We start from the raw sequence: 25,855 nt of genomic DNA, 5'->3' as shown, positions 1-25,855 counted from the left end.
GACTGCAGAATTCTGATGCCACCAAATGACAGTTTAAAAATCCAAACACAAACTGTATTTACATTCTATGTGTTCAGAGCAGAGGTTTTGTTTGGTTTGCCGGTTTACTCTGGCTGGGTGGAATTTTGGTAATGAAATTGACCGGGGTAATGGGCTTATTTTGGTATAAACAGCCTACTCAATCCACCTCCCAACTGTGCAGCTCTGCCATCAGAAGCCAACTTCCAAAGACCTTCGGCTTTTTCGTTCTGGAAGGAACAGAAGGGTAAATTATAAACAAAAGGAGTTTATCTAGCTTCTCAGCCCCAGGGCTTACCCAGCTCCTCAGGCAGCACAGGTGGGCATTAGTCCTTCTGGCTTCTCTCCAGGAGCTCCAAACAGACACACCTTCCACAGGTGAGCTGATTTTCCCCTCTACTGCTATGAACATGAAAATAAGTACCTCCCAATTTTTTTTTCATTAGATTAATCTTTTGGTCATGTGGAATATATATCAAGACAATCCTTTCTGATGAAAGGCTATTCTTCTAGTGTTAGTAATGATGTACAATAGTTAAAAGGGCTGTATATAAATAGATGTAACAATTATTATCAAGGTCCTTCATGACAGATCTGAAATTTTGAAGCCTAAAAACCTTTGGAAATCCAAAGTATCGTCACTCATTTCATGATTAAATCAACCAAAGCTGACATGACTGTTAGCACAAAAGGACCCAGCCAGATGCAAACTTCACGAATCAGCCAAAGCCTTTTTTCAGGACCGGAATCATACCTCTGATGGACCCACTATCCTGGTGGAAAAGGATCCATCAGCCCAAGGGAGAGTCTATGCTTACACAGGTTACACTGAGAGGTGACATAATTAATGAGCTTGTCAGTGTGAGACACTTAAGAATTTGGGGTCTGTTTCACTGGATGAGATGGGGGTGGTCTGGGATCAGTGGTCAGTTTGGGCACTCAGGAAATGGGTCTGGGAGAATTTAAAAATTTGTTTTTACTGGGCAATATTTTTACTTGAAGAAGAATGGAGGGTCTGGGGTCAGCAGTCGGTGGGTATCTATTTCCCTTTAGGGACCCACTCTACTGTTACTAGGAAAGGGTTTATTTGGGGAAGGGTCGATCCTTTCTAGGGATTGTTCTTACGCTGGAAGGAATTCCCTGGGAAAGGATCAAGCCATCCATGTGACTCTTTCCTCTTCACTCCCTCTTCCCAGGTTACACTATTTTGGAGTTTTTCATTTTCATATCCAACAGTGACACTATTTATGTCCCTTTTTTATCCTGTTGAATACAAATTTCCATGTATAATTTACTACAGTCAATTTAACACGTTTTATTATGAGTTATAACCCCAGACTCTGAATCAGTAAAACACACACTGTAGCAATCTGAGGTTATCTGGTGAAAAGCATCTTCTACATCTTGTCCTGATCCTCTACATCTAGACTCCCAAAAGCAGCAGTTTCCTAGTGTGGCTTCCTGCATTTGCTTCTGTCCCCATGGAGTCCTCAGCTTCCAGAACCAGTAGACAAACTTTTGTTGTTTGTTGATTACCAAGTCTCTGATATTCTGTTATAGCAGCAGAAAATGGGCTAAACCCTGCTTTCCACTCCTCCCTCCTCTCAGAACACAGCTCCCTGCTCACAGGGCCCCAGCCTCAGTGGTGCCTTTGCTGTGCCTCAGAACATCCTGGGCACATCTTCCCATAGTGAACCACACCAGCTTGGCCTCCACGTGGGGAGTTCTCCCCTTAAATATTGACAGGTTCATCTTACTCACTTCATTGACTAACATTGGAATTTCATCTGCTGAGATTGGTCCCTCAATTCTCCTGAATAACGTTTTTTCTACCTGCTCTGGAACCCAGGATCCCTGCAGCCTGATTTATTTCCATTATCATTGTCACTATTGTCACTGCATGTCATCCGGTACACATGTATGTGTGCCTAGCACAGATTTGTCTTAGTACTTCACTCCTTGAACTAGAACTTTGACCTTCTGAGAGCATGAAATGTCTTATGTTTACCTCCACAGCTTCAAAATCTGTCAGACTGACTAGTAAATAGCAATAATTTTGAATAAATCAATTAACTAATCTAATTGATAATGCTATATTAATTTTATGTTTATGTTTCTCTATTTCTATATCCATTTATTATGAGTTCTAGCTGTTGATAGATTCACATGGGAGTATTTTTTAAATTAAAATTAATTCTTTCCTCAAACTCTGTCCAGTTCTATCACATTATCAAAATGGTCACCAAATCTAGCAAAATCAAAATTAAATAATACTAAGTTGGATTATGTTTACCTAGGATGAAGGTGACCTGGTTGAGAACAAAGCAAACTACACTGCTTGGTACTAGTTAAGATTGCAGTTCAAAAAAACACAGGTTCAAGCAATCTTGAAAATGTGCTCCCAGATGTTACAAAATGGAGATTGAATGTGTTGCTTTAAACTGCGGGGTTGTTGGTAGTGACTTGGTCACTCTTGGTCAGGAATTGTGATTGGTTCTGGCAGCATTTAAGATGTCTTGTAAGAAAGGGATTGGTAATATCACCTTCAACAAGAATGTACTGAGTAACTATTTGGTGCATTTTGCAAATCACAATATGATAATTGAAAAATTAAAGTGTCACTCTCCAAATAAAAATAAAAAAGAAAGAAAGGGATTGGGTGGGGTCTCTGCACAGTTTGGAGGAAGGTATCCCTTGTATAGAAAGTCAGAAAAAGTTAATAATATTTCAAGGATCAACTCACACTGAGAGATGGGGTGACTGGGTGTGTCTGCAGCTCAGTGCAAGGGTTCAGCTATGGAAGTTTCTAAGATGTGATCACTGATTTTAAGTGGACTCCATTTTAATTGCCTCCATTTTTATTTTTTGACAATTATTTTAATTCAAAGTCATAATATTTTGAATAGTATGTGAAGAGCCAAAACTAAAGCAAAAGCTCTGAGTTAGAGCTATTTCCTGCCAAAACAGCTACCAAGGGTCACTTTATTCTTTTGGCGTTCTTTTGTTAAGTATTTTATCGATATTCTAAAAAGTCTAACATTATGCAATGATAGCCTCCTAAATATTTTAGCACATTATCTCTTATTAAGAATCTACAAATGCATAATAAAGTATTTTCTTCCCCATAAGGCCTTTGCCTCTGGAATCATCTGACTTTTGTACCAAGGTGTACAGTGATCCAAAATCCAAAACCGAATGTAGACTCTCATGGAACCTTCTGCCTTCTACACCCTGGTCAGATCTCAGGCAAGATAAACAATAAAAACACAGAAGTAGCTGGGCCCAATGACACACATGTATAATCCCAGTGGTTTGATCCTGAGTTCAAAGTCATCCTCAGAAACAGGAAGACACTAAGCAACTCAGTGATAACCTGTCTCTAAATAAAATATAAAATAGGGCTGGGGATGTGGCTAAGTGGTTGAGTGTCCCTGAGTTCAATCCCCAGTACCAAAAAAACAAAAAACAAACAAACAAAAAAAAACAAAAAATCAGAAGTAAGAGTTACAGCTAAGAAAAGATTTGGTACTGGATAAAACTTCTAGCTAAGCCATGTAGACATGATTTTTTCCATTACAGTGTAAGTCAGGTGGGAGAACATAGTTTGAGAAATAAATAACTTACATGTGAAAGTTGCAGAAAAGATGACTCAACCTTTTTCACAAAGGAGTGTAAACGTATGCTAAGTTGAAGTTCAGCATGTGAGCACATGAGAATGAAAACATCACGTTGATCTTGTTCTAAGTAGCTCAGAGCTTGTTCCAAGAAGAGGGTGGGGCGTTTCTCCTGACTCCCTGAAAAATACAGAAAACTGGCAGTAAAAAGCAGATGACATGATTTGGCAGGGAGTGTACACAGACGAGGGAAGAAGCACAATTAGCTATGAGCTTGCTAGTGAATTTGATCATTTCCAAAATTTACAGGGATATTTGGAACATATTTTTACATATCTTTTTTCTCTGCTGAGTTTCCAAGATGGGTAAAACCTCTGTCAATACTCATTCTGAATTCCAAGCCAAGTTGAGTCGAAAGTAATTTTACATTACAATATAAAGAACATATTTAACTGTAGAAAAAGTCCTGAGGTTTTTAGCCTTGAAGTTGTAAGACAAAACAAAAGTAAACCAAGGCAAACATACCAACGAATCATTGGATTCCCATAAACACATCAAATGGAGGAATCATTTATTTGCCTCGATTATAAACCAGCCTTTGGAACATGTTGAATACATGAATTAGAATTAATAAGCTCAAAGAAATATATAAAAAGAATATAATGAAGAAAAGCTTAGAGGAACTTACCATAGGTCAAGCATATGCCTGAAGAGCTTTTCAGATATTTCTTATGTTCTAGTATTTATGTCTGCAATATTTCATCTTTATATAGTGCATGGTTCACTAGAAAGAAAAGTATCAAAGACGAAGATGTCATGAAAGTTCATCATTATTTCTTCTCTATCTCAGAAAGCATGTTAGTACTGCCCTTAACAAAACAAACTGGAACCAAAGCAAAGCTGTCCCACAATTTGGGGGTGGAGGAACCCTGTTTGTCGCTGCCTAGTTTGCTGAAACTCCCAGCAAAATGTCATTTTTAAAGTTGAGCTAAGTTTTATTCCAAAAGATAGTTGGAAACACACAATAAAAGTACAATCCAGAATAGCTAAAGCAATCCTTAGCAGGAAGAGTGAAACAGGGGGTATTGCAATACCAGATCTTCAACTCTACTACAAAGCAATAGTAACAAAAACGGCATGGTATTGGTACCAAAATAGAAAGGTAGATCAATGGTACAGAATAGAGGACACGGACACAAACCCAAATAAATACAATTTTCTCATACTAGACAAAGGTGCCAAAAATATGCAATGGAGAAAAGATAGCCTCTTCAACAAATGGTGCTGGGAGAATTGGAAATCCATATGCAACAGAATGAAACTAAACCCATATCTCTCACCATGCACGAAACTAAACTCAAAATGGATTAAGGACCTCAGAATCAGACCAGAGACCCTGCAGATTATAGAAGAAAAAGTAGGTCCAAATCTTCACCTTGTTGGTCTAGGATCAGACTTCCTTAACAGGACTCCCATAGCACAAGAAATAAAAGCTAGAATCAACCACTGGGATAGATTCAAACTAAAAAGCTTTCTCTCAGCAAAGGAAACTATCAGCAATGCGAAGAAAGAGCCTACAGAGTGGGAGAATATCTTTGCCACCTATACTTCAGATAGAGCACTAATCTCCAGAATCTATAAAGAACTCAAAAAACTCTACTCCAAGAATTCAAATAATCCAGTGGACAAATGGGCTAAGGAAATGAATAGACACTTCACAGAAGAAGATCTACAGGCAATCAACAAACATATGGAAAAATGCTCAACATCTCTAGTAATAAGAGAAATGCAAATCAAAACCACCCTAAGATTCCATCTCACCCCAATTAGAATGGCGATTATCAAGAATACAAGCAACAACAGGTGTTGGCGAGGATGTGGGGAGAAAGGTACACTCATACATTGCTGGTGGGGCTGCAAATTAGTGCAGCCACTCTGGAAAGCAGTGTGGAGATTCCTTAGAAAACTTAGAATGGACCCTCCATTTGACCCAGCTATCCCACTCCTTGGCCTATACCCAAAGGACTTAAAATCTGCATACTACAGAGATACAGCCACATCAATGTTCATAGCTGCTCAATTCACAATAGCCAGACTGTGGAACCAACCTAGATGCCCTTCAATTGATGAGTGGATAAAGAAACTGTGGTATATATATACAATGGAATATTACTCAGCCATAAAGAATGATAAAATTATGGCATTTGCAGGCAAATGGATGAAATTGGAGAATATCATGCTAAGTGAGATAAGCCAATCTCAAAAAGCCAAAGGACGAATGATATCACTAAGAAGTGGAGGATGACACATAATGGGGGGGAGGGACGGGTTAGTGTTAGGGTTAGAGTTAGGGTTAGGGAGGGGGGCAAGTATGGAGGAAGGAAGTACTGTATAGAGGGTAAAGAGGGGTGGGAGGGGTGGGGGGAAGGGAAAAAATAACAGAATGAATCAAACAACATTACTCTATGTAAATTTATGATTACACAAATGGTATGCCTTTACGCCATGTACAAACAGAGAAACAACATGTATCCCATTTGTTTACAATAAAAAAAAATAAAAAAAATAAAAAGCAATATGACAAAGTAGAGTTATAGTCAAAAGTCTCTTCATGAGCATTGACTAAGAATCCATTTGCTTTAAGGAATGAGAATTCTTCACTGTTTCCTGCAAAAGTCTGATGGGTAGGGCTGATTATACAAATAAAGACTCCAGTCTCTGCCTCCATTAAGCCAACGTCCCCTTTGCTGGAAGTTACCTTGGATTCCAGGAACAAGGTCTGATCCCATCAACATCTTATGAGTAGTGGAAGCCAGTCCCCAGGCAACACCAACTTTCTTGCTGGGGACAAGGCCTCACCCCGCCAATTCGAGATAAGGACAAACAGATCACACTGAACCTAGTTTTATCCGCTTTGGCAGCTGGGTGGTCCCTCAGGACTGTGTGCACCCACCACTGCCCTCATTCCCTGTTCTATAAAACCTGCATGCCATGGTCAGGCCCTGGAAGACATGGTCAAGGACACAGTCCCCTTGTCTTCCTAGTGTAGTGACGCTGACTGAAGTTCCTTTTCCTGCATTTGATGGTTACCTTTTCTGTTCGTCTTTTGGGTTCCTAACCTGACTTGTTAATTCCCCGAAGTCAGGCCTCTGGACTAGGATTCTGGTGACATACTGACCATTTTCAGAGACTGTGATTGGGTTTTCACAAACCTTGCTAAACTCAGCAAGGTGTGAGAAGGAAACTTGCCAGACATCATGCCGATTCCATCATTGAGAAGCCAAACCTGGCTGGAATCATACTTACTTTCATTCATGAAACCCCTAGGAAACAATTCAATTTGGTTTATTGTATAAGCAATGTTGAGTTGTGCATTTTGAAAGAGGAATTTTAGACTAAAGAATAAGGAATGGCTGGTATTGTTTTCCTACAGATTCAACTCAACTACTTTTCAAAGATCTAGATATCTCTGTTTTCAAAATGTGCATTCTTTCACCATGATCTTCTTCTACACATTGCCTGTGTTGCATACAGTTGGATGATGTGTCTTCTCTGTCCATGCCCTTTATTAAAGATTGTCTGTCTTTTTACCCTTTTATTGGTTCTTTGTAGTTATACATGAATTAGGAATTATTTTGACATAATTATAAAGCATAAAATATAATTTGCTCCAATCTAGTTCCTAGTACCTAGTACTTCCCTTTTCCCCTCTCTCTTCTACTCTACTGATCTTTCTGCTATTTATTTAAAGTTTTCTTTTCTTTAAATAGTATCTTGTGGATGTACATGATGGTGAGACTCACCATGGTAAATCCACCACTATATACACATAGATAGATAGGTAGGTAGATAGATAGATAGATAGATAGATAGATAGATAGATAGATAGATAGATAGGTAGATAGGTAGATAGATGATAGGAAAGTTAGGTCAGATTCGTTCCACTGTTCTTATTTTATTTTTTATTCCATTTCTCCTCCCTCCCCTTCAATCCCTTTAATCCACTTCATTGATTTTTCTTCTCTATTTTTTTTTTTTTTTGTATCTGTCCCCTTTACTTTGGATTAGCTTTCACATATCAGAGAGAAAAAAAGACATTCCACCTTTGGCTTTTTGGGACTGGCTTATTTCACTTAGCATGATAGTCTCCAGTTCCATCCATTTACCAGCAAATGCCTTCATGTCAGTCTTCTTTATGGCTGAATCATACTCCAAAGTGTACATATATCACATTTTCTTTATTGACTTATCTCTTGAAGTGCACCTGGATTGGTTCCATACCTTGACTATTACTGATAGTACTTTTATAAACATTGATGTGGCTATATCACTGTAGCATGCTGATTTTAAATCTTTCAGGTATATACCAAATAGTGGGAAAGCTGAACCACATGGGGGTTTCATTCCTACTGTTTTGAGGAATTTCCAGTCTTCTTTTCAGAGTGGTTGCATTAATGTGAAGTCCCACCCACAGTGTATGAGTGTAACTCTATTGAATATTTATCCCTTGGGTCTCTCATGTTTCTCTTACAAAAGTACCATTTCCTTTAAGTATGCATAAGTTTCCCCAACTGAATAGAATCATGTGACACTTTTCTACTGTCTTCAGTGATTTGTAGATGTGAAACTAATTTTTCTGACTCTATTTTATGTTATTCTTTATATGGTACAGAAGGCCAGCCTTCAGAGCACTTTTGAGAAGCATATCCTGTAAGAACCCAGAAACCACTCTGGACACAGGAACTCACATAAGAGAGTTTATTAAGCAAACAGGCAGAGTGTCTCCCTGCAGGGTAAGAGAGAAAATAAGAGGAAAAGAGAGAGGTAGAGAGCGCACAAGAGAGAGAGAGTGACAGCCAGGAGGAGAGAGCATGAAAGTGAGGAAGAGAGAGAACATGGCAGGGGAGGCATTCTTAAGCAGTGGAATTTTGCAGGCTAATAACAATGGACCAATGGTTGGCGAGGAAGTTCACAGACTAACAATCTGGACCAATTACGGAGAAGACTTGAGGGTTGACTGATGAACCAATAGCTAGCGAGGATGTTCACAGACTGAAAAGCTAGGTTGTAAGATGGGAGGTGGAGAAATGGTTGCAGCGTAAAGGGCAGGGGAGCAGCTTTATATTATATATCCCACTTTGGAACCTGTGATGGACTCAAAAGGGCTGGGGTAGTGGCTCAGTGGTAGAGCACTTGCCTGGCATGTGCGAGGCACTGGGTTTGATCCTCAGCACCACATACACATAAATAAATAAAACAAAGGTCCATTGACCACTAAAAAAAATATTTTTAAGAAAAGGTGTCCAATAACAACTCAAGTCAGAGCAAAGATCCTTCACTGGTCACCGGGATTTATGTTTCTTTGAAAGTTGTTCTAAATTGAAGCACTGTTTAGGAATTAATAGTCAAATAGTAGTAAATGAATAAACACTGATAAAATTGAATTCCAAGCAGGCATAAGTTTCAAAGAAAAAGGGCAATCTATTGTACTATTACTACAGAGTTAAACACAAGACTATTTCAACTTTCACTGAAGTCAAAGCTATACAACAGAGTATACAGACCTAATCCAAAAATCCAAATTATGAAATGTTCCAAAATATGAAATTTTTGAGTGCATAATACTGTAAGTGAAAAATTCCATATCATGAAACTCTCATTTCATGTATAAAATCATTAAAAATGTTTTATAAAATCACCTTCAGTCTATGTGTATAAAGTGGTTATGAAACAAATAAATTTCATATTTAAACCTGGGTTCAATTATCACAATGTCTCATTAGGTAGAAGGAAATATTCCCAAATCTGAAAAAACATCTGAAATTCAAAATACTTCTAGTCTCAAATATTTTCGATAAAGGACACTCAACCTGTATTTAAAAAGGTCTTATAGAGTGATACTACATAGTTTTGGTGAGATTGAGAAGAAACAACTATACTTATACACATGCGAGAGTACAGAATTTGGAGGGCAAAATTGTATTGCTCTTCAAAATTATAATGTGTTTTTCCTAAAATGAAATATTCCATGTCTTATTATTTGTTTTATAAAAGTATTAGTATGCTGTGCAATGACACTTGAACATATGTTAATTATTCAATGTTTGAGATAATAAAATCAGGAATCATCTGATTATAAATACATAACTTTCAAAAAAACTATAGTTTATTCACAGCATGGAATATTATGCAGCACTACCTACTCTCTCAATTCCACTAATCTCCTTTCTATTTTCATGGGATTCCCCCCTCTCCCCAGTTATTGTTTCCTTTTTCCTGAAGCACTGAAGACTTTCAATATCTGTTTGGGCTTTAAAATACCCTTAAGAAACTTGATGAAAATAAAAAATAAAAATAAAAATGGCAACTCTAGGACTTAAGTATGCAAAACAACAGAAGTTGTAATATTATACATATTCACATATGTAAAGATCCTAATCCTCACTAAACTGTTGAGAATGGTTATATCTGGGAAGGAGATGAACATGGAAAGAAACTTTCACAGGATCTGCACTCATTAAATTTCTTTAAAAGGTAAATGCTTTCAGTTCTCACGTTCATCATTTGGGAATATTATTCACTAAAAATAAATCAAGGGCACATCAGATAACTACTACATTAACATGTACTTTTCTTCCATTTTTTGGATTTTATTTTTCATAGTTTATGCTTTTATTAGTGATTATACTTATACATAAGGGTGGGGTCATTTGACATAATCATGCATACATGGAATAGGACTTGTTCCTCTTCCATCCCCAGGACTTCCTCTTCCGTCCCCAGGACTTCCTCTTCCATCCCCAGGACTTCCTCTTCTGTCCCCAGGACTTCCTCTTCCATCCCCAGGACTTCCTCTTCTGTCCCCAGGACTTCCTCTTCCATCCCCAGGACTTCCTCTTCTGTCCCCAGGACTTCCTCTTTCCCTCTTCTCCTTCCTCTCCCAACTCCCATTCCTCCACTCTACTGGTCTTCCTTCTAATTATTTAGTTTTTCTTTTTTAAATTGGTTCTTTATAGATACACATGAGAATGAAATTCATTGTGGTATATTCATGCATGCACATAGTATAATTTGATCCATTTTATTTTTTTTAATTTTAAAATTTTATTTGTTCTAATTTGTACGTGATAGTAGAATGAATTTATACTTTTTGATAAGTCATACATAAATGGAGTGTAATCTCTCATTTTTCTGATTATACATATTGCAGGATCACATCAGTCATGCAGTCATAAATGTACATGAGGTTATAATGTGTGTTTCACTCTACTATTCTTCCTTCCCTCCATACCCCTTCCCCTCCCTTCATTCCCCTCTACTTAATATAAAGAGGCTCTATTCTTCCCTATCCCTGCCTCCTTTTGGGGAATTAGCTTCAGCGTATCAGAGAAAAACATTTGGCCTTTGGTTTTTTGGTTTGGCTTATTTCACTTAGCATGATATTCTCTAACTACAACCATTTATCAGCAAATACCAAAATTTCATTCTTTATTAAAGTTGAGTAATATTCTATTGTATATGTGTACCACATTTTCTTTATCCATTCATCTTTTGAAGGGCATCTAGGTTGGTTCCGTAGTTTATTGTGAATTGAGCTGCTATAAATATTGCTGTGGCTGTGTCACTGTAGTATGTTTATTTTAAGTCCTTTGGGTATAAACCCAGGAGTAGGATAACTGGGTGGTTCCATTCCAAGTTTTCTGAGGAATCTCCATACTGCTTTCCATAATGGTTGCACCAATTTGCACTCCCACCAGCAATACATGAGCGTGATCAATTTCATTTTACCATTACTATTTTTCCTTGTCTTTCCTGCTGGGATTCTCCCCCTCCCAGTTTTTTCTTTTTCTTTTCCTTTCTCTTTTTTCTTTTCTTTTCTTTCTTTTTTTTTTTTTTTTTTTGGTTTTTTTTTTTTTGTTTTGTTTTGTTTTGGTCTGGCGTTCACAAATGAGAAACAATTGACCTTTGAGTTTCTGGGTCTTTCTCATTTAATTTAGCCTGATATTTTCCAATACCATCCATTTACCAGCAAATCTCATAATTTCATTTTTTTAATGATTAAGGAAAACTCCCTTTTGTCAATATACTACATTTTCTCTGTCCATTCACTTGTTCATGGTCACCTGGGCTGTTTCCATAACTTGACTACTGTGAATTATGCTTCTATAAACATTGTTGTGCACTTACTGATTTTAGTTCTTTAAGATAATACAGAATAGAATAGTTGAATCATAGGATAGTTCCATTCCCAGTCTTTTGAGGAATCTCCATATTGCTTTCCAAAGTGGTTGTACAAATTTTCAGTTCCACCAACAATGTATAAGTATACCTTCCCTCAACATCCTTACCAGCATTTATTATTATTTGTTTTCTTGATTGTTGCCATTCTCACTATAATGAGATGAAATCTCAATGTAGTTTGGATTTGCATTCCCCTGAGTACTAGAGATGTTGACCTTTTTATTTTCATTTATTTGTCGGACATTGAATTTCTTCTTTTAAGAAAAGTCTTTATATATTCTGAACATTAATTAATCCCCTATCAGAGGAGCAACTGGTAAAAATTTTATTCCATTCTACAGGCTTTTTTCCCTTTGCTCTCTGTAATGTGTCATTTTCTGTGAAAATAAAAAAAAAAGCTTTTTAATTTGATGCCATTCCACTTATTGATTCTTGGTTTTATTCCTTGAGCTTTAGGGGTCTTTTAAAGGAAGTTGGTGCCTACACCAACATGTTGGAGTGTTAACTATGTTTTTTTATAAGAGTTGCAAAATTTCTGGCCTCATCCCTAGGTCTTTGAACCACTTTGAGTTGACTTTTGGATGAAAGCTAGAGATCTAGTCTAATGTTTCTACATATGGGTACCCAGTTTCCTCAACACCAGATATTAAAAAGCTGCCTTTTCTCCATTGTGTTCTTTGTACCTTTATCAAGAATCAGATGACAGACTCTATGCAGATTTTTCTCTTTGTCTTTTATTCTATTCCATTGGTCTTTATGTCTGTTTCTATGCCAGTACCACGCGGGCTTTGTTACTACAGCTTTGTAGTGTGTGTATGTATGTATGTATCTATCTATCTAGGTAGACGTATATCTATCTGAACTTTTGAGATCAAGTATTGTGATGCCACCAGTATCACTCTTCTTGCTCAGGATTTCTTAGGCTACTTTGAGTTTTTATTCTCCAAATGAATTTTAGGACTACTTTTCTATGAAGACTGTCATTGGCATTTTAATGGGGATCACATTGAAGATGTCATCATATTTGGTAGTGTGGACATTTTGACAATATTACTTCTTCCTATCCAAGAACATATGACCTTTCCATCTTCTAAGTTCTTCATTGTAGTTTTCATTGTAGAAGTCTTTCACCTCCTTGGTTAGATTTATTCCCAAGGTGTATCATTTTTAGGTGATTGTGATAACTCGATAGATTTCCTTTATTTCTCAACAGATGCATTATTAGAATATAGAAAACCTATAGATTTATGTATGTTGATCTTGTATCCTGCTACTTTGCTGGATTTGTTTTTCAGCTCTAGAAGTTCTGTTGTTGTTGTTTTTTTTTTTTTTTTTTGGATCTTCTAGATATGGAATTATGCCATCAGCAAACCGATAATTAGACTTCTGCTTTTGCTACTTTTAACTCTTTAAATTCCTTTATTTGCTTGATTGATGTTGTTGGAGTATCACTATGGTGAATAAGAGCAATCAGAGTGAACATGGTTGTTCCTGGTTTTAGAGGCAATGCTTTGACCAGCATGATGTTAGCTTTGGGGTTATTGTATATAGCCTTTACAATGTTGAGGTACATTCCTTCTATCCCTAATTTCTCCCAAAATTTTAACGTAAGTGAATGCTGAATTTTGTAGAATACTTTATCTGCATCTATTGACATGATTACATGAATTTTGTCCTTAAATCTATATGATAAATTACATTTATTGATTTGTGTATGTAGAACTAATGTTGCATCCCTGGGATGAAATCCACATGATCAGTCATATTATCTCCTTAATATGCTTGTGAATATGGTTTGCCAATATTTTTAAGGGGTTTTGAATCTTTGTCCATCAGGAATATTGACCTGAGGTTTTCTTTCCTTGATGTATGTTTGTCTGATTTTGTTATCAGAGTGATACTGGTTTTATAGAATGAAATTGGAAGTGTTCTTTTCCTTTATATTTCAAGGAGTAATTAGAGAAACATCAACATTAGTTCTTTTTTAAAGGTTGATAGAACGCAGTTAAGAATTCATCTGATCCTGGGGTTTCCTTGGTTGGAAGGCCTTTATTTGCTGCTTCGATTTCATGGCTTGATATTGGTCTGTTTAGACAACCATCTTTAATTTGGGTAGCTCATACATGTCTAGACATTTGTCAATATCTTCTAGATGTTCTAGCTTATTTGAGTTTAACTTTTCAAAATAGTTTCTAACGAGCTTTTGAATTTCAGAAGGATCTGTGTTGATATCTCCTTTTTCATCTCTAATGTTGTTGATGTGGGTCCCTCTGAAGAGCCGTTGTAAATATAGTAATGACAGTGATTTTCTCGAGAAAAAAGGATGTCAAAATATTTTTGAGAATTATATTTAGACCCATGATAAAGAAATAAGACACGTTTCCTTTTTTTCCCACCTTGAAAAATAGGAAATCAATAAATAAAACAACTATTTTCAAATATTAAACGGCTTGTATCACAGAATGATCATCCTTGAGTAAAGAATAACAGCTGAAGCCTGTGATTTCCCAAGTGTACTGCCTTGGTACAGTTACAGGTTGCAATGCAAGAAGAGAGGACAGAAACAGAGGTCAGAAAATTGAGGGGGGAGAAACGATGATTGGGGGAAGCAGGGATAAATAACATCTGTATGGTAAAATACTGGAAAGAAGGATGCTGCACACAGATTTCTGAAGGTATCACTCAGAGAGATTCTCTCAACTCTTTTACTGCATAGAGAACATGAAATATGGATAAGGAGATACTACTCAAAACTACCCAAGGATGTGAAAAGAACCATTAGAAAATGACATTCTAAAGCACTGGAAGTTTTTAGTGTCTCTACAAGCCAAAAGAGAGGCCCAATGAAATACAAGAAGCAACCTGTAGTTTTTCCACAGATCTTTCACCTTACTATTAAAATGAAGTCATACATTAAAAACTACACTGAACCACAGTATCAAATCTTGACAAAATCATTAGAAAAATCTCTGATTCCAAGTAACTCATCTTTATGCAAGAACAAAGGGACGCAAGAAAATCAAGCATTAAACACTGAAAAATTCATAACTTTTCTCAATTAACATAAAACTAACTGACTTTCAAATAAGTGGAAGAAAAATCAACCAATAAAACAGAACTAGAAAAAATGGATATGTTAGAATTTGAAGACAAGACCAATGATTTCAGAATCTTAAATACACACTACATACTCAAGTAATTACAGAAAGGCATAACCATTTCAAGTAGATAAGTAGATTAAGTTTTCACCTAGAACATTGAAAAATACGATATTTAGAATGAAAAATATACTAGAGAGGACTAACAACATATAGTACATCGCAAAAAAGCATCAATGAACTCAAAGATCAAAGACACTATTAAAAGTGAAGAAGAGAGAGAATAGAGTTAAAAAAAGAACAAAAATAAACAGGATATGATTGGCTTGTGAGAGAAGAGTCTAACATTCACCTTTAGGATCTCCTACTAGGAAGGAATGAAGTAGAGGGAATTTCAAAGAAAAAGCTGGAGATATAAATTTTTCCTGATTTTATGGAAAGTATAAATCAGTATAACTGAAATAACTCCAAGAAGATGTACCTAAAGAGAAACCTCACCAAGAGATGTCAATCAAACTCTGAAAACCAGTAATATGTAGAAAAATATCTATTATAATAGAGGAACAAAGGTTCGATTAACAGCAGACTTCTCATCAAAGTATTAAAACAATGAAGGGCATCTTTAAGTAATGATACAGGAATAAAACAAAACTCAAAACAATTGTTTACCAAAAAAATCTATACCCAGAGAAATTTTCTTCAAAAAATGTAAGTGAAATAAAGAATTGTCAACATACACTCACAAATAATGAAGAGAATTAATCAGCAGCAGATCTATATTAAAATAAACGTTAAAGAGAAGAAAAATGATCCAGTTTGTAACGTATCTAATAAAAGAAATGAGAATGCAGAAAATGACAAATATTTGGGTAACTCTAATTATATTTCTCATGTTTATTCTCTTTCAAAATTAGCTACTGCTTGAAGCAAAGACAAAAACTATATTACGTGATTGTGAACATGTAAATTTGTAATTCAAGAATGCAACGGAACAGAGAATAGGAAAGAGACAAAAGTAATGCATGCTATTGTTCATTTCTGCACTGGATGTAAAATGGCATGAAATCATTTGAAAACGGATTGTATAAAATTAAAGATGCATGTTGAAACCCAGAAGTAAGCACCCACACAAAACAGGTATTTGGTATTTATACTATAATAAAAAATTATTCATAAGGTAATGATTATTTAAAAGTAAGTCACTAAAAATGAAACTGGGAACAAAGAACAGATAGGACCAATTTAAAAAATACTGTTTTTCCATCAATTATTTTAAAATTAAATATAAATGGCCTAAACATCTCTTCTAAAAGTCAGAGATTATCTTCAGCAGAGACAAAAATTCACAACTTAACCCTAAGAAACCTATTTAAAATACAAAAAGCAATTCACTTCAAATACAGAGATATAGACAGTTTTAAAATAAAAGTATTGATTACAAATATGTATGCCAAATAATTATTAGCAAATAGACATTGGAGTGATGATATTAATTTCCATCCAAGTATTTTTACTCCATTCCAAGCACAACTTAGCAAAAAAATTAGAATGAAACCCTTCCATCAGTTGGGAAAATATTTTCTCACAATATTTGGGTACATTTATCTGAATATCTGTCTGTCCTTCTTGATGGAAACCTTCCATTTCAGATTCCATACTTTTGAACTTATTCTCTCAACAGCCCATGTCACTCTCTAGTTATAATTTAGGCATTTGGATCTTAGTGGGGGACTTTTTAACTCAGCACACCAGAGCACCACCATTTGCTGGTTGCTCTAGTCTAGTCACTTGAATATAGGGCTTACTAATATTCCCAAGAGACAGAGTTACTGGGAGAATCTGTCCTGTTTTCTATTACCACAACACCTGGTCACAGGAATACACCTGGAAATATGAACAATTTCTCTCCTTTTCTATCTCTTTCTCTCACTCTGTAGTGTAGGAGATCAAAACCGGGGTCTCATGTGTGCTACCCACATGTACTTCCACTGACCTACACCCCAGCCTGACATTAACAAGGTTGGAAAATTGTGTTTGATTGTAAAGTTGTTCAAAGAACCTACCTCCCCAAAGAGTAATGTTCAAATTTCTTTTAACTTTCAAAGAACAAAACAAAATAAAAAAAGAACAAGGGAATTAAAAGAGCCATCCTGCAGAGAGACAGATGCAGAAATGAGGTTATTATCTCAAGTACTGAGTGTTTTTTGCCAAAAACAGAAGCATCAGTACGGGATCTTGCAGAACAGACGCACGTGTCATCACTGTTAAGTAAAGTAATTACAGATTTGGCACCAGCAAAGGCTGTTTATATGCCAAAATGTGGCGGTTTAAGTAGCAAATGATTACCAACACTTTGAGCAGGTCTGATCATCCATCAGTTATTAATTCCCTTGGCACACTATTACATACCATGGCTGTTTCTGGGCAAATGAGCCAGTGAGGCTGTAGTTAAATGAAACTCACTGCTGCAGTCTGGTCATTCCTCAATAATGAAATTTAATTGTGAGATACAGTGATTTATATGATCTTTCTTTGGGTGACTGTCATACTCGAATACATTTCTGGGGAGGATGTTTCTGTCTTCAGTCATTTTGAAGAGATGGAGTTCATTTTAGAAGTCACGCTATTGACATAAAGAAAATAATTACTCATGACATTATGATTCCTTCTCCACTGGTGTCTGTCTTGTTATGCTGGCAATGTTCATGCCTGTGTAATTTCTCACAGGTCATTTCAAAGCTCTTTTGGAATACATTGTGCTTGCTACATTCTTTATGCAGTTACTGAGGGTTTGTTTTAGATGACAAACTTTTGGTACTTCTTTGCCTATAAAATCAATGCAGCAATTTTCATGAAATATAGAAATTATATTCTATATGAACTTGTTCACGTGAGTTTTGTGTGTTTCTTCGCCTCTCTTTGTGTTCCACCCTAGAGTACAAGCCTGATGCAGGCAAACTCTGCCCCTGTCTACTCATTAATGCATCACTGGTCCAATACATAGCATCCACATCATAGTGCATTCTCATAAATACCTGTCAAGAGGATGAGCAAACACTCCACACAGAAATTACGTAGGGGTTAATGATTTTATCATTCTCTTCTCAAAGCATAGTACTTTATGCAGCTATACCTGGATAATAAAATGTTGTCTCTCCTCTTTAATAATGAAAAATAGGTAAAGATGCCAATTTAAAGTATGCCATTTCACATTTTAATTGCTTTTAAGGATTCCATGGTTAAGACGCACAGCTATTGCAAAAGCCTTGGAATTTTGCATAAAGAGAAATCTGTTACTGGATGGATTTCAAAAGTAAAACAAATTTTTACAAATGTACTTAATGACATGTATTATGAAGTGAACTCCTCTAACTCTTATGGTACTAAGTTGAAAGCCCAAATTATCTTCCTTAAAATTAAAAAAAAAATTTTTCTTTATTGGTTCTTTTTAGTTACACATGACAGTAGACTGCATTTTGATATGATTATACAAGCATGGAATATGTTTTATTCTAATCCGGATGCCATTGTCATGGATGTACATGGTAGTGAAATTCACTGTGGGTATTCATCTACGTATACAGGAAAGTTATGTCAGATTCATTCCACTGTCTTTCCTTTTCCTATTCTTATTCCCTTCCCTTCATTCCTCTTTGTCTAATTCACTGAAAATCTTTTTAAAGTTTATGCTCATGTGTGTTTCAAAGATTGCCTAATGAAGAGTTTCTCAGGTCAAAGAAATGATGAATCCAAAAATTTTACCTCTCTTATGTGGAAATATTAAAATATTACAAAGGAACAATAATTCTCAGTAAGTTGCACAAATGAACAAAACAGGACTCCTTTTCTCACCTAGAGTTCGGAGTGGGAAATAGACAGGAGTGACGACCTGAGGCATAATGTTCTACACCTGCTTTATCTTAGCTCTCAAACCAGAGCATGTCCAACAACCAAGAAACAGGAACGTGTCCACTTCCACAGTGCCAGTGTGTGAGTTTGGATGCAAATAACACCATGGTACAAGAAGCAAATCTGCAATTTGGCCTTTATATCTGTGACATAATTGATTTTCCAACGCACCTCAAAAAATAAGTTTCCTCCAAAGAGCTTTCCTTAAGGAAAGCTAAGCTTCACTTACGTGAAGTCTTACAAGGGTTTACAGTTTTTAGAGCAAAATTGCAAGGGAACTTGAATGTTGGTCATTTATGTGGAGAATTAACCTTGTTTTGATTAGATGCAAAAAGTTGTCTGACTTTCATTTCACTCTTTTTTCTTTCTTTTTCTTTTTATTTATTTATTTAATTATTTTTCACTTTCTATTCTTCTCTTTTGTTTCATGTCAAGACCTAATCCTGTGAAAAGGGATATCACAAAAGTGACTAAATCCTGCAATTTTAAATGATTACTTACAAGAAAACATTTTAGAGGTACATAGAATGTTCTTTATAAAAGCATGCTATGAGCCAGATGAGGTGGCATACACACGTAATTCAGCAATTTGGAAGGTTGAGGAAGGAGGATTGCAAATTGTAGACCAGTCTCAGCAATTTAGGGAGGTCCTAAACAACTTAGCAAGACCTTGTCTTAAAATAAAAAATAGAAAAGATGAAGGTGTAGCTGAATGGTCAAGTACCCCTGGGTTCAATACACAGTACGAAAAAAAAAATATATATATATATATAATATGTTAGACTACTTATCATCCAAAACACTGTAAAGGTCTATTAAAAATCTTAATTTTCCATATCTGTAACATTTATACTTTAATAATGCCTAAGTTTTATAAGACTAAATGATATTTTTCAAATTTTGTTTGAGAGTTATGTAATAGAGAACATAACTCTATGCATTTTAAATAATTCAAGGTTTTATCAATGGTTGCTATAAATGCTAGCCTAGCACTGATTTCATTCACAAATAGTTGCATAAATATTAATATCTAGTTTAAAGATTCAAGTTAAATGACTGGATTTTGGTTGCTCCTTTCAGATCAGCGACTAATGTCCTAGGAGAGTTGCTAAGGCATAGTTTATAGCAGGATAATTTCACCCTCTAGAATGAATTTTTTCCCCACTCCACAGGATGAGGGATGAGCACATTTTGACCCAGTTCTGGTTCTGATATGTTCTCACTGTGATAAAATTCTTCAGCACAGATGTCATGTTGGAGATATAGGGCACTTAAACCAATGGCTGCTTTTGGTAGACAGATGAGGTGGGCAGATGGGAAGGAAGAAGCAGAATGGAGGAAGGAAGGAGGCACTGGAGGCGGGTGTGGCGGGCGTGGCGGGCGCGAGGACCTACTGTGCAGCCACTAGAGGCCAATGCTCCTCCTGGAGCCGTTCTGCGCCTGCGCCTGGTGATGACTGTGCATCTCTGCCCAGGAATTGCCCTTCTATTCTTTCAAAGGCACAAGATCTCACTCTCCTCTTGCCTTGCTCTGCCTGTCTCTTCTTTCCAGAAAGCCCCCTCTGACATATACACTTGAGACATAATTCTCAGCTTCTATTCCTGTAGGTGAAGCCAACTCTGGTGCCCCTCCCTCTTCTGGACAAGTACGTCATTTCAGATGTTTTCATGTTTCAAGATCTATATAGCTTATGTTTTCTATCCTTAGAAATGTATACATTTTTTTTGCTTACTCCTACTTCCCTGAAAATGATATCAATCACTAACTTGTTTGAATAATAAACAAATAAAATGGTATATAATTTTTCATCCCCTTCCTGGAAACTGAATCTTATTACTCTGAATGCAGGGCTATAATCTAATATTACAATACATACTGAGCAACCTCAGCTCCCTCACTCTGGTTGCATTTGTACTGCAATATTTCTTCGGAATTATTCTGTTAAACAGTCACACTTATCTATATCGCCACGCAATGATGTACTGCTCTATTTTTTAAGATAATGAAATGTTGGATGGGTCTCTGCTAACATTCTTGATCCCAGTAATGTATTTATTTCCTCTACTTCTTTAAGAGACTATGGCCTATCACAAACTACTTCTGTATTTTTGTATTTCTCTGAGTGATAGAAATTAAATAAAGATTAACATTTGAGAAAGATAAGATGGTCACCCATCACAAACATTTTAAAATATCACTTTCCTACACAACAAGAGCAAAAGAGAAATTAAAAATTAAGGTAAACACAATGACTTATTTCTGGTCATTAGAGAATTAGAGTGCCTTATTTTCATGTCTTATGTCCATTTTAATTGTTGGTATTACGATTGTCATTTACACCTCAATAAATCCTGAGGATCCTTTCCTGGAAATATTTTGAATGTACGTGTGAGAAAACACTGATACAAGTGGGTTAGATGCTGTCACACGGTGAGGTAGAAAAGCAGAATGCGTCAAAGCTAGTGGTACGTCTGACTGCTGAAGCCATTGTGGAAATCTAGGGACAGTGAGCTCTCAGTTGGATTTAGCAGGATCTGCGTAGACTGAGCTGTTTTAAAGATGCAAATGTTCTTATAAAAGGGCTAACAAGGTTTCCCTTCATCTATCCCAAATTATTACTCTTCAATTTTTATTATTTTGCATTCTTTTTTCATCAATTAATTATTTATTTTTTACGGACTGCATTTTGATTCATTGCACACAAATGGGGTACATCATTTCATTTCTATGGTTGTACACAATGCAGATTCATACCATTCGTGTAATCATACATGTACATAGGGTAATGATGACTGTCTCATTCCACCATTTTTCATACCCCCCTCCCTCTCATTTCCCTCTACATAATCTAAAGTTCCTTCATTCTTCTCTCAATCCCCACTCCCAATCCCCATTATATATCATCATCCACTTACCATGGAAAACATTTGGCCTTTGTTTTTTGGGGATGGGCTTATTTCACTTAGCATGATATTCTCCATTTCCATAGACCCACAATTTGACCCAGATATCCCATTCCTTGGCCTATACCCAAAGGACTTAAAATCAGCATTTCACAGTGATGCAGTCACATCAATGTTTATAGCATCTCAATTCATAATAGCTAGATTGTGGAACCAACCTAGATGCCCTTCAACAGATTAATGGATAAAGAAACTGTGGTATAAAGACACAATGGAATATTATTCACCCATAAAGAAGAAAAGTATTATTTTGCATTCTTTAGCTGCATTTTCAATTTTAATTAAATTAAAGTTTTGTTCTTGTTCTTTTTAAGTTATATCAATTGCATATATATTTATATAGATATATGTATGCGTATGTTTATGTGTATAAATATGTATATTATATATAATATATATTTGTTTTAAACAAACTTTTTAAAAAGGCAGCAATGAAGTGACATCTGTACATCTTATGCATTTCTTTTGCATGGGCTAGTTGGTGATTTCCACTTTAGTCAGATGATATGTCTCTTTCCACCCTGCTCAGACAAGCAACCACACAATTGTGGTGGTAGAGATAAACCAAGTGTCTCTGTTCTTCCAGCTCCCAGTTTGTCCTAAATAATAACAGGGCTGCCGTTATGTAATGTTGTATGTTCTTTTATTTTATTATAGTACTGGGGATTTTTTGTTTGTTTGTGTGTTTGAAACAGTTCTCTCCAAGTTGCTGAGACTGGTCTCGAACTTGTGATCCTCCTGCCGCAGCCTCCCAAGTTGCTGGGATTACGGTGTGCTCCCCCATTCCTTGCTAAAACAAATTAGGCTTCTTCTCTTTCCAAAACCTTAAGAAAGAAACTTTTCTCCTCTTAAGAAAGAATTTTAAAAAGAAAAATTGTATCTAACCAAAATATTCTTAATGGAGGTCAAGTTTTGTTGTAAAGCTCAGGGAAGAGATTGAGACATTTTTCAGGGAAAGTCTCTGTGTGTGGTGACATACATCAAGATTTAGTAAAGAGTCAAATGTTCTGAATTTTCCATTACAATTTTTTTGAGAACAAGATCTGAGAAATTTTCTTTTTAATTCTTTATAAATCCTTCTATCTCTAACGTAAATTTTGCCTTATTTCCATCACAATAAGCCCCCAGGATGAGTGTCCCTTTTCTCTGAAAGCCCCATCGAATATTTACATATTCTATGGATATGTAAGATGCACATAATTATAATTTTGTTGTCTGCCCTATAAATGCAAAAGGTTTTGCCCCACATTTTAATCAGTTGGAATTTGACTGGAACCCTAGACTTCCTCCAGTCCTTCTGGTGGTGACGAAATTCCAAGGACTCATTTCTGTCCTCTGTGTTTCCCACACCCAGCTGGTCGACTTCCTGGAGATCCAGGGGTTACTTCTCTGGGCTGCATACGTCCGAGATGTGACCACAGCGTTGAGGACCTGACTCTACGCCAGTGCCAGTCCACCAAGCCATGTGGGCTCAGCCCCAGGCTGCCTCGGCCCAGCTATGTCACTTTACGACAGTCCTGTGTGGTTATTCTCAGGGTCATTCTGTTTTCATAGAAGAGTCAGGAGAATCCATTCATCTCTGAGATCAAGAAACTAACCACTCTAAAGTCTTCCTATTTATGATCTGTGGAACTTAAAGTAGATAATAAAAAAGGTAACGATAAAACATGAAAACATCCCTTCCAGCTTTTCACTGCTGTTCTCAATGATGCATCCATACCTTCAAAATTAAATAAAAACATTTGGGCGTCGTTTATGAGAAAGCACCTGATGTACCAAGAAGCATAACACATTGCCCCTGCCCTTGAGGGCTTACAAACTATTATAGGAAACAAAGTGTCACAGGCACACTGATTTATTTATTTGCTTATTTAGTTAGTTACTGACTCTGGGGATTGGAACCAGGGCCTTCTGCATGCGATATACACACTCTACCACTGAACCACATCCCCATGTCAACCTTGTTTATCTTTACACCATTGTGCGTTTTTGAGCATGGGTCCAAAAAGTTTCCACTTGGAAATATGAAATAGAAATGACCAGTCATTTTGCAGAAGTAGAAATAGGACCAATTTGGGTTAACCCAAGCAGCATGAATAGAAAGAGTTGGGTCTTTTAAGCCTTCTCCCTTTTCCTGTTGGCGCCTTCCGGAGTAATAAGATAATGGGGTCCCAGAATGTGGGTTTGCTGCAGGCAGCATCCTGCGTCAGACACTTTATGGTCCACCTATTTCCTGATCAGAGGAGAAGTTCCAAACCCATTTGCATCCACATGTGCAGATGCTCTCCTCCTCCAAATGTCTTTTTAAGTATCTAGACACAGCAGTCTGGCTCTTACTCTGGGTAGTTCCCCTCTTCTGGCTACAAGTATAGTTATGAGCTCCAACAGACGAGATCTTCCAAGGACTTGACATTTTAAAACAGCAAGGGTATTATTCCAAATCGAGATCCACACGGCCTTGAGATGAAGATGCTCATCCGTGAGAAGTGCACGGAAGTCCTCCCTCTTGTTCCCAGGGACTGGGGACGCTTGGGTGAGGTTCCTGGGAGAGTTTCAGGATAGGCGCACTGTTGACAGCCAGAGGAAATCTCTTTGTCTCCATCCCAGAGCCGCCAGGAGTGCTTGCAACTCAGCTGCACACAGTGGGAGATGGGAGCTCTCTGAAGAGGCAGATGGAGCTTCATGAGGTAGCTAGGAAGCGGGGCTGCAACCCACTTGGAACCATCCCCTTCCTCCTCTGTCACACAGCCCAAGAGATCCTGAGCGTGCTTGTTCTTTCCTGCAACTGGAAGCACAGACGTCACTGCCAAGAAGGGAGCCATTAGCCTTCCTCCGGATGCCCTGAACCCTGGTCTCTCAGGCCCCAGGATCACAGATTCGGGAGGACTGTCAGTGTGACTTTTGAAGTGAATATCAGGCCAGTTGGCTGATGAGTTTCCACATTGTTGAAGGAAAAAAAAAAAAAAAAAAAAAAGAGGTATTATCCTTTCTCCTGTGTATTTTCTGCTAGTTAAGAATAATGTACATTGTTGCCAAGAATAAGGGGGAATTATATTTCCCACCATTTCTAATCTTCTTGAGTGGAACCAATTTATTTTGCATTGAATGGGGGCGCTCATAAGCCAAAAGGTAGCCCTGGGACTGGATTGAGATATGAAGGGAAATTGAAACTCAATAAAACCCCATGTACGATGGTTTGCACCAGATCCGTAATTACCATATAAGATGTTCTTATGTAGACAGGTGCAGGTAATTAAGCAATACATTGACAATTTTTCAGTCCCTTAGCCATTTCCAAGGGAGCTGGGATAACACCATGATCTGCAGAGAAACCTTCTGAGATAGGATCAGGAACAGAGAACTTCTATTCCACTGTCCAGTCTCATCTGAAACAATTACAATTTACCTTTGTTCTTTTAATTGAGTGTAAAATTCCTCTATGATATCCGATTTGGCTAGGTACCTTCTGGAATATCATTGGCTATAATACATAATGTATTAAGTTAAAATTAAAATTAGGGTTACAAAAATAAAACCTTCAAATTTCAAAACTTCCTGAAATAAGAATTTTTGCCAACAAAAGCATAATACACTGAAGAATAGACAAAATTAGGCATGAAAAGGGATATTAAAATAATAGTGGGACCCATTTATTGTTTGCCTGTCATTATATGCTTGTCACTTCATTGAAGTCAGCTAACACTTCTCCAGGCAGGATTCGCAGAGACCTTAGGAAACTGCTCAAGGTCCCCCAAACTAAAAGGAGCAGTATTTGGATCTAGGTATCTCTCCATGTATAGTCTTGGTGGATAATTGGCTTTTGATTGCTGTGATCAAAATACCTGAAAAGAACAATTTAGAAGAACAAAGATTTTATTTGGGCTTCTGGTTTCAAAATCATAGCTCATAGAATCAGTTCATGGTTGGCTGGTTGGCTAGCATCATTACTCTGGACCTTAAGCAAGGCAGAACATCATGGCAAGAGGGCGTGGGGAAGAAAGTTGCTCAGTTT

Source organism: Sciurus vulgaris (assembly GCF_902686455.1).
Source record: "Sciurus vulgaris genome assembly, chromosome: 7".
NCBI classification, from domain to species: Eukaryota; Metazoa; Chordata; class Mammalia; order Rodentia; family Sciuridae; genus Sciurus; species Sciurus vulgaris.
This window is presented reverse-complemented; position numbering follows the sequence as displayed.